Source organism: Tamandua tetradactyla, chromosome 3, assembly GCF_023851605.1.
Source record: "Tamandua tetradactyla isolate mTamTet1 chromosome 3, mTamTet1.pri, whole genome shotgun sequence".
In the NCBI taxonomy this organism is placed as follows: Eukaryota; Metazoa; Chordata; class Mammalia; order Pilosa; family Myrmecophagidae; genus Tamandua; species Tamandua tetradactyla.
In genome coordinates this window covers 98,817,840-98,824,122 of record NC_135329.1, presented here as the reverse complement: position 1 = coordinate 98,824,122, position 6,283 = coordinate 98,817,840, and the positions used below count along the sequence as shown (strand labels likewise).

Sequence of the window (6,283 nt, the reverse complement as noted above, 5' to 3'; positions counted from 1 at the left end):
TGACAGCTAGGAAACCATAAAACAACATGCCATTTCAGTCCTAAGTATGAATTAATGAATTAATCCACTATTTTTACGAACAAATATTCACTGAGTGTTCACTACGTACTTGGACTTAGGGGTCCAAGTTCATATACTAGGCCTTTAAGGAGCTTTTGTTTATAAGGACTATCAGAAAATTAAGTAAATAATTGAAAAGTAGAATTGTGACAATAGGTATAAATAGGTATGAGAGCATAAATAGAGATAAGACATAATAAAACCTTTTCCAGAAAAATTAGAAATGGCCTTCTGTAATATAGAAGAGTGAACAAGAGTTAACCATGTAACGATAGGAGATGTTTCAAGCATAAGAAAGGGTATATTCAAAAATGTGATGATGCGAACACATGTTCAACCCAAAATAAAATGTGCATTGTAAAAGATTGCAGAATGTGTGTAGTTGAATAGCTAATGGAACATGGATTATGAAGTAAGTTTTGACAAATAGATTTTCAAAGTTATTCTCAGGAATTTGGAATTAATAAAGTCAGCGACACAAATCCACAGGAATATATACTTTGATTCCAGAGTTCAATTCTAAATCCCTATAAAATCAGGAGCCATTGGGCAGGTCAACTCTGCCAACAACAACAACAGCAAAAAACTCAGAAAAAAAGAAAATTATTTCAAGTCTCATCATTTGTTAATTTACTTTTTTAAAATGTTCTAAATCATTTTTATTAATTGACTTTATAGGCTTAAGTGCATAGTAAAGACAAAAAAAAAAAAGGAAGTGCATAATAAGAAAGAGACAAAAAAGGAAATAAGTATTTTCACCAGTGTTAAAAGGACCCAAGATACCTAAGTGTAAGTTCTAGGGAACACCGGATTGAGGGGATGTGCATGAGGTAACAGGTCTGGGGTCTGGCTTCTTATGTGGGTCTGGAGCCTGCAGAAGCTGCTGGCATGCTAACCCTGCTCAGGCAAAAGAGTGCAGTAAGGTGTCAGGATGAAAGGTCATATTCTGGATAGGTGCTGCTGGAACTGAATGTGAGCTTGGTACCATTCAGGACCCAGGAGGCACAGCACTGCTGCTGAACCTCTCCACATGAAAAGCAGCCTCCATCATTCCATCAAGTCAAAGAAAACGTTAAGGGGATCACTTCTTAGGTTGGCTGGGCCTGCTACATAAACCCCCCACCCTGGGTGGCAGGTGAACATGTAACTGGGTCAGGGTTAGGGCAGGAGGGATTCTTGTGCTTCTTGAAAAGACAAGTATAACATAAACAACTCCTCTGGGTCTGTATCAGAATGAAAGCTAGTCTGCAAGTTAGGGCCTGGCAAGAAGAAGTTAGGTGCTTGGCAAGAAGAATCTGTTTAAACTGCGCTCATACTGTGTGCCCTGGCAGCATTGCAGAGAATACATCTTACCAAGTCAGGATCCAGAGAGACTCCTGGGTAGCCCTACGTGGAAGTCCCAGATCTGGTCCAGGGAGTCTGTGGCATTAACTTGTAAAAGAGAAAAAAGAAAGTCTGTCAATTTTGCTCCCCATTCTAGAGGTACAGTGCTTACTCTAGGACAGGGATAAATTCAGACACTAATGTGGGCAAGCCCTAAAATTGGATTCTTATGTAGGTGCTAAGACTTACGGTCACTAATAAAAAAGAGCAAACTGCAGTTCTACCTGGTACCAGTTTGAAAGAATGTATGTACCCTAGAAAAGCCATGCTTTCATCCTAATTCCATTTTGTAAAGGTGCCTGTTTCTTCTAATTCCTATTCAGTACTGTATGTTGGGAATTTTAATTAGATTATCTCCATGGAGATGTGACTCAATCAAATGTGGGTATTGAACTTGACAAGATGGAAAGGTGACTCCACCGATTCAGGTGGGTCTTGATTAGTTTACTGGAATCCCATAAAAGAGGAAACATTTTGAAGAAAGCTGGAGATTCAGAAAGAGCAGAGAAGAATGACAAGTCACAAGAAAGCCACAGAACCACGAAGCAGAGAGTCCACCAGCCGGTGATCTTTGGAGATGAAGAAGGAAAACGCCTCCCAGGGAGTTGGAGAGGAAGATAGTTGGTGATGTCGTGTTTGCTGTGTGCCCTTCCAGCTGAGAGAGAGATGCTGACCATGTTCGCCATGTGCGTTTCAAGATGAGAGAGAAACTCTGAACTTCATTGGCTTTCTTGAGTCAAGGTATCTATTCCTGGATGCCTTAGATTGAACATTTCTATAGACTTGCTTTAATTGGGACATTTACATGGTCAAAAGTGTTAACTTGCAATTTATTAAACTTTTCTTTTTAAGAGCCATTCCATTTCTGGTATATTGCATTTTGGCAGCTAGCAAACTAGAACATGCCTAAAAGGAGCTGACCCCAGCCATGTGATGGCCAGGGCAAAAGGCAGTGGGGTGTGCCATCTTCCTACATGATCCTCCTTTTTACAATGAGAACATACCCTAGCATCTGTCCAAGTTAATCCTCTTCTTGGGCTCTGATTTCTGCCTCTTTAGTGTTATTGTTCTCATGCTCATCCTTTGCTCCTATAACTCTAATTCTCCTCAGCTACTGGGTCATTCTCATCAAGCCAATACATTTGTTAGGATAAATAAAAAAATATGCAATACATATATATAAGCATAATTACATACATGCATATATGTATAAGTAAGTAATAAGTATTAGAGAATAAACTCTCTTTTCATTTGTTTTTAACACTGTCATGGCTTTGTTCAAAACACAGTTGCACAAAGCATTAACTTCAAAGTTTTTTAAGGAGAGTTTCCTTAGGAACTTGACATACCATATACATACTGCCATTCAAAGAGCATTTTAAGTACCAAAATCCTCTATGAAATATAAAACCCACCTTTACTTATTTGCGTGAATATTCTACTCATAAAGTTAAATAAGTTTTAAAAGTTATCTGAGGCTGTTTTCAAACCAAAGAATTCAATTTTTGATTGCACAATGAGATGATTGATAAGAAAGTCAATGTTTAGATTTAATTTTAAAAATAAGCATTTTATAATCTGGCATACTATGTGATGACAATTTTTATGGACTAAAATGGGGTATTTCAGTTGTTAAAAAGAAGTAAAATGTTAAGTCTTTTGGAGATTCCAATCCTTATAGCTAATTTTGCCTATGGATTTTATTTCAGTCAGTTGTGCAACATTTTTAGTTTCTCTAAAAATAATTTCATAATTTTTTCTTTAAAACCTCAAGGTATTACATTTTAAAATAAACTACAAAAAGTTGAACTATACCCAGTAACTTAAATGTGTTCCAGTATTAGACACAACTTGATTAATTTAATGACAAAAACCTAAAAAAAAATACTCGCAAATATTCAAAATAAAGACAAGAAAAGATTAGATAACTGAATGGAGCCTCCATGAAAAAAAAAGGAGTTATACTTGTCTACTTATTATAATTTATTTACTAGACATACAAGGAACACATACATGCACACTCACTTTTATCCCAAATATTTTTCTATCTCTACTGGACATTCATTTGAAAACAATTCTTAATATTGATTTAGTTTCAAATTATTTTCCAACTGCCTAATACATTCTATTAAATGATGTAATATCTAGCAATACTTTATAATAGAAGAAATAATTGAAAATTTAAAGTACTTTGTAAAGTCGTATTCAAATCATTTGAGAAGCCAATTAAAAAATGTTGACTTGAACATCTTATTATTAATTGTTCTAATCTTTGAAGAACAATGATGCTGCTTTCAAAAGCCGCCCCTACTTCTTTTTCTGCATCCTACCAATGCAGTATATATACGCTGTCAACAAAGAGAAATTTACACTAAGCAGAACTTGTTGCATAAAAATGTATGGAAAATAATCTTTGTATCTGAGAAAATACTCGATTTTTAAAAGTTGGTTGTTAAAACTAAGATCTGAAAGAGTGGTTCTTATATAAGACTAAAGGTTTTCCAGGGTATCCACAAATTTTCTAACTTTTTTGGGGGGGGTGGAGGGAGTGAAGTGAGATAAGAACAGAAGGTGATCATAAAAGAATTACTGAAAAGAAAAAGAACGTACATTTAAAAGCAAAGCAGAATAAACCTAACATATCACAATCTGCAGCTTGAAGTAAAAAGGGCTCATCTGCATATCTCTGAACTTAGCATAAGCAATTTTTCCTTCAAAAACATCTTATCTGTCACCAGACTTAACAGAGTTTTCAGAAGCCTCTACAAAATCCATGTATTCTATTGCTGCGTAGAACCTTTATGATTCTGCTTCTAGTTTTTAAGTTACACATGTGACAAAAAGTATCCAAATAAACTTAGCCTCCAAAAGTCATTCTCCCTGAATTAAAAATTTGGGGACCCCTCTAAAAAATGCAATTTATTCAAGAGGCTATTGTCATTCCATATGAAACCCTATTGTGATTTCATTTAGTTTATAATTAACTTTAAAACTTTATGAATGAGGGTGCACGGATGGTTCAGCGGTAAAATGCTTGCCTTACATGCGGGAGACCCGGGCTTGATTCCCGGACCATGCACTCTAAAAAACAAACAAACAAAAAATTGTGAATGAAACACACCATGTTAAACATATGGGAAAGCGATCATGTTTTAATAATGGGCTAAAAATGACAAATACGGTAAACTTGAATTAGAAAAATTGAGATTCCAAATAATTGTTAGGGAATTTCACGATGGGGAGGGGTCAATGAAAAATTTTCTCTACATGCAATATGTGCATAAACAGACTGATAAATCTTAGTTGGAGTGATACAAAGGTAAAAATAGCAAAACCACGTTTCCTATAAAAAGTTATGTGCTATCTTTGATAAGGACAGCGACCATACATGAACAGAGAAGACATGACTGCTCCACAGCAAACCCTGAAACATTAAGGAATTTAATCTTTGACTGATCTAGGCATCTTCTTCCTCTCAGTTATCGTCAGCATCTCATCTCCTCCTCCCTCCTGGAAGACTGTCTTCAACTTCCTCCTTTTTCTGTCCTTCTTCTCCATAGCGAACATCTCCTCTATCCTGAATTTATTCTTTCATTAAGTCTGAGAGGTCCGCTTCTCCCTCTCCTGATTCAGCACCTGCTTCATCTTGATCCTCACCTTCCCCCTCCTCTTCAGAGTCTGATGCTTCATTATTCTCCTGACCGAATCCATCTAAACATGTGAGTCGCTGCAGTAGTTCAAAAATGCGTCCTCTATGATCTTCCAGGTTTGTGATATCACAGTTAAACAAATCGAGACTCTTCAATTTAAGATTTTTGCAAAGTTTCTACTGTGCTGAGATCTTTGATGTGTTCCCACTCAGATTGAGGTGAATAAGATTTGGACATTTCTCTGCCAGGAATTCCAAGTCTTTATTAATTATATTGTCACTAAGTTCCAACTTTTGAAGTTGTGAAGCTAGGCCGGTGAACTTATTTCCACATTAGGTTTACTCACAAACTCTAATTCTTTAAAAGTATCATTCAGGCCCTCGATTTCCCCATCGGCACAACGGCAGTTATCAAGGACTAACTCCGTTCTCTCTTGCGGACTCTGTTCCTTAATTCCAGGTTACTCCTCTCTCTCATCTCCATGTCTTTCTCCTCCTCTTCTGCCAGTACTCTCCTCCATTCCCTTTTCCTTTCTTTCCCACTACCCCAACCCTAACATTTAAAAAGATGTGGAAACAAATGAAAATAAATGCAAAAGAACACCCACTGCCAACAGATTGGTGTGGGAAGAAAGATGAAAATAGCAAATGGAGTCCAAGGAGTTGCAACTCTAATTTGGCTGCCCCCGCCTCCTTGTCCACGCACCTGTGCACACACGCACACATGCGCACACCAACACATGCTTGCAGTTTCTTCCCCTTCGATCCAAACCCACTCTTGACAAGAGATTTAAGAAAGAAATAAGTGGGCAGACTACTTGGAATGTGCACAAGGTGAAAATTTTTACTTACATGATCTTCTTCTGTGCCTGTGTGCAAAGAAGACAAAGAAATTCTTTGCGGAACATAAAAGCAGAAACTGTGCAAGCCAAAATAGCAAAATCATGGTAATCACAACTAAAATTAACATCAAAATAATAAGGTAATCAATAGAAAAGTATCCTATTTAAATCATGCTAAAGTTCTGATGTCATCTTTCTTAGAACATGTGAACAATTTCAGCATTATGTGCCATTGCACAGTAGGCAGCCCAAAGCTGGAATAAACTTCAGGGCTGAAAATTGTTAAATAGGAAGAGTGAAATATTCAACTCATTGTGTGAAAACTAAGGAAGAATAAGTGTGATACTAA

General features: G+C 36.7%; 1 pseudogene; it reads right to left on the bottom strand.

Annotated features, from left to right (window-relative positions):
• Positions 1-4,900: 4,900 nt before the first annotated feature.
• LOC143675729 (putative acidic leucine-rich nuclear phosphoprotein 32 family member C pseudogene) lies at positions 4,901-5,576 on the bottom strand (annotated as a pseudogene).
• Positions 5,577-6,283: the final 707 nt, after the last annotated feature.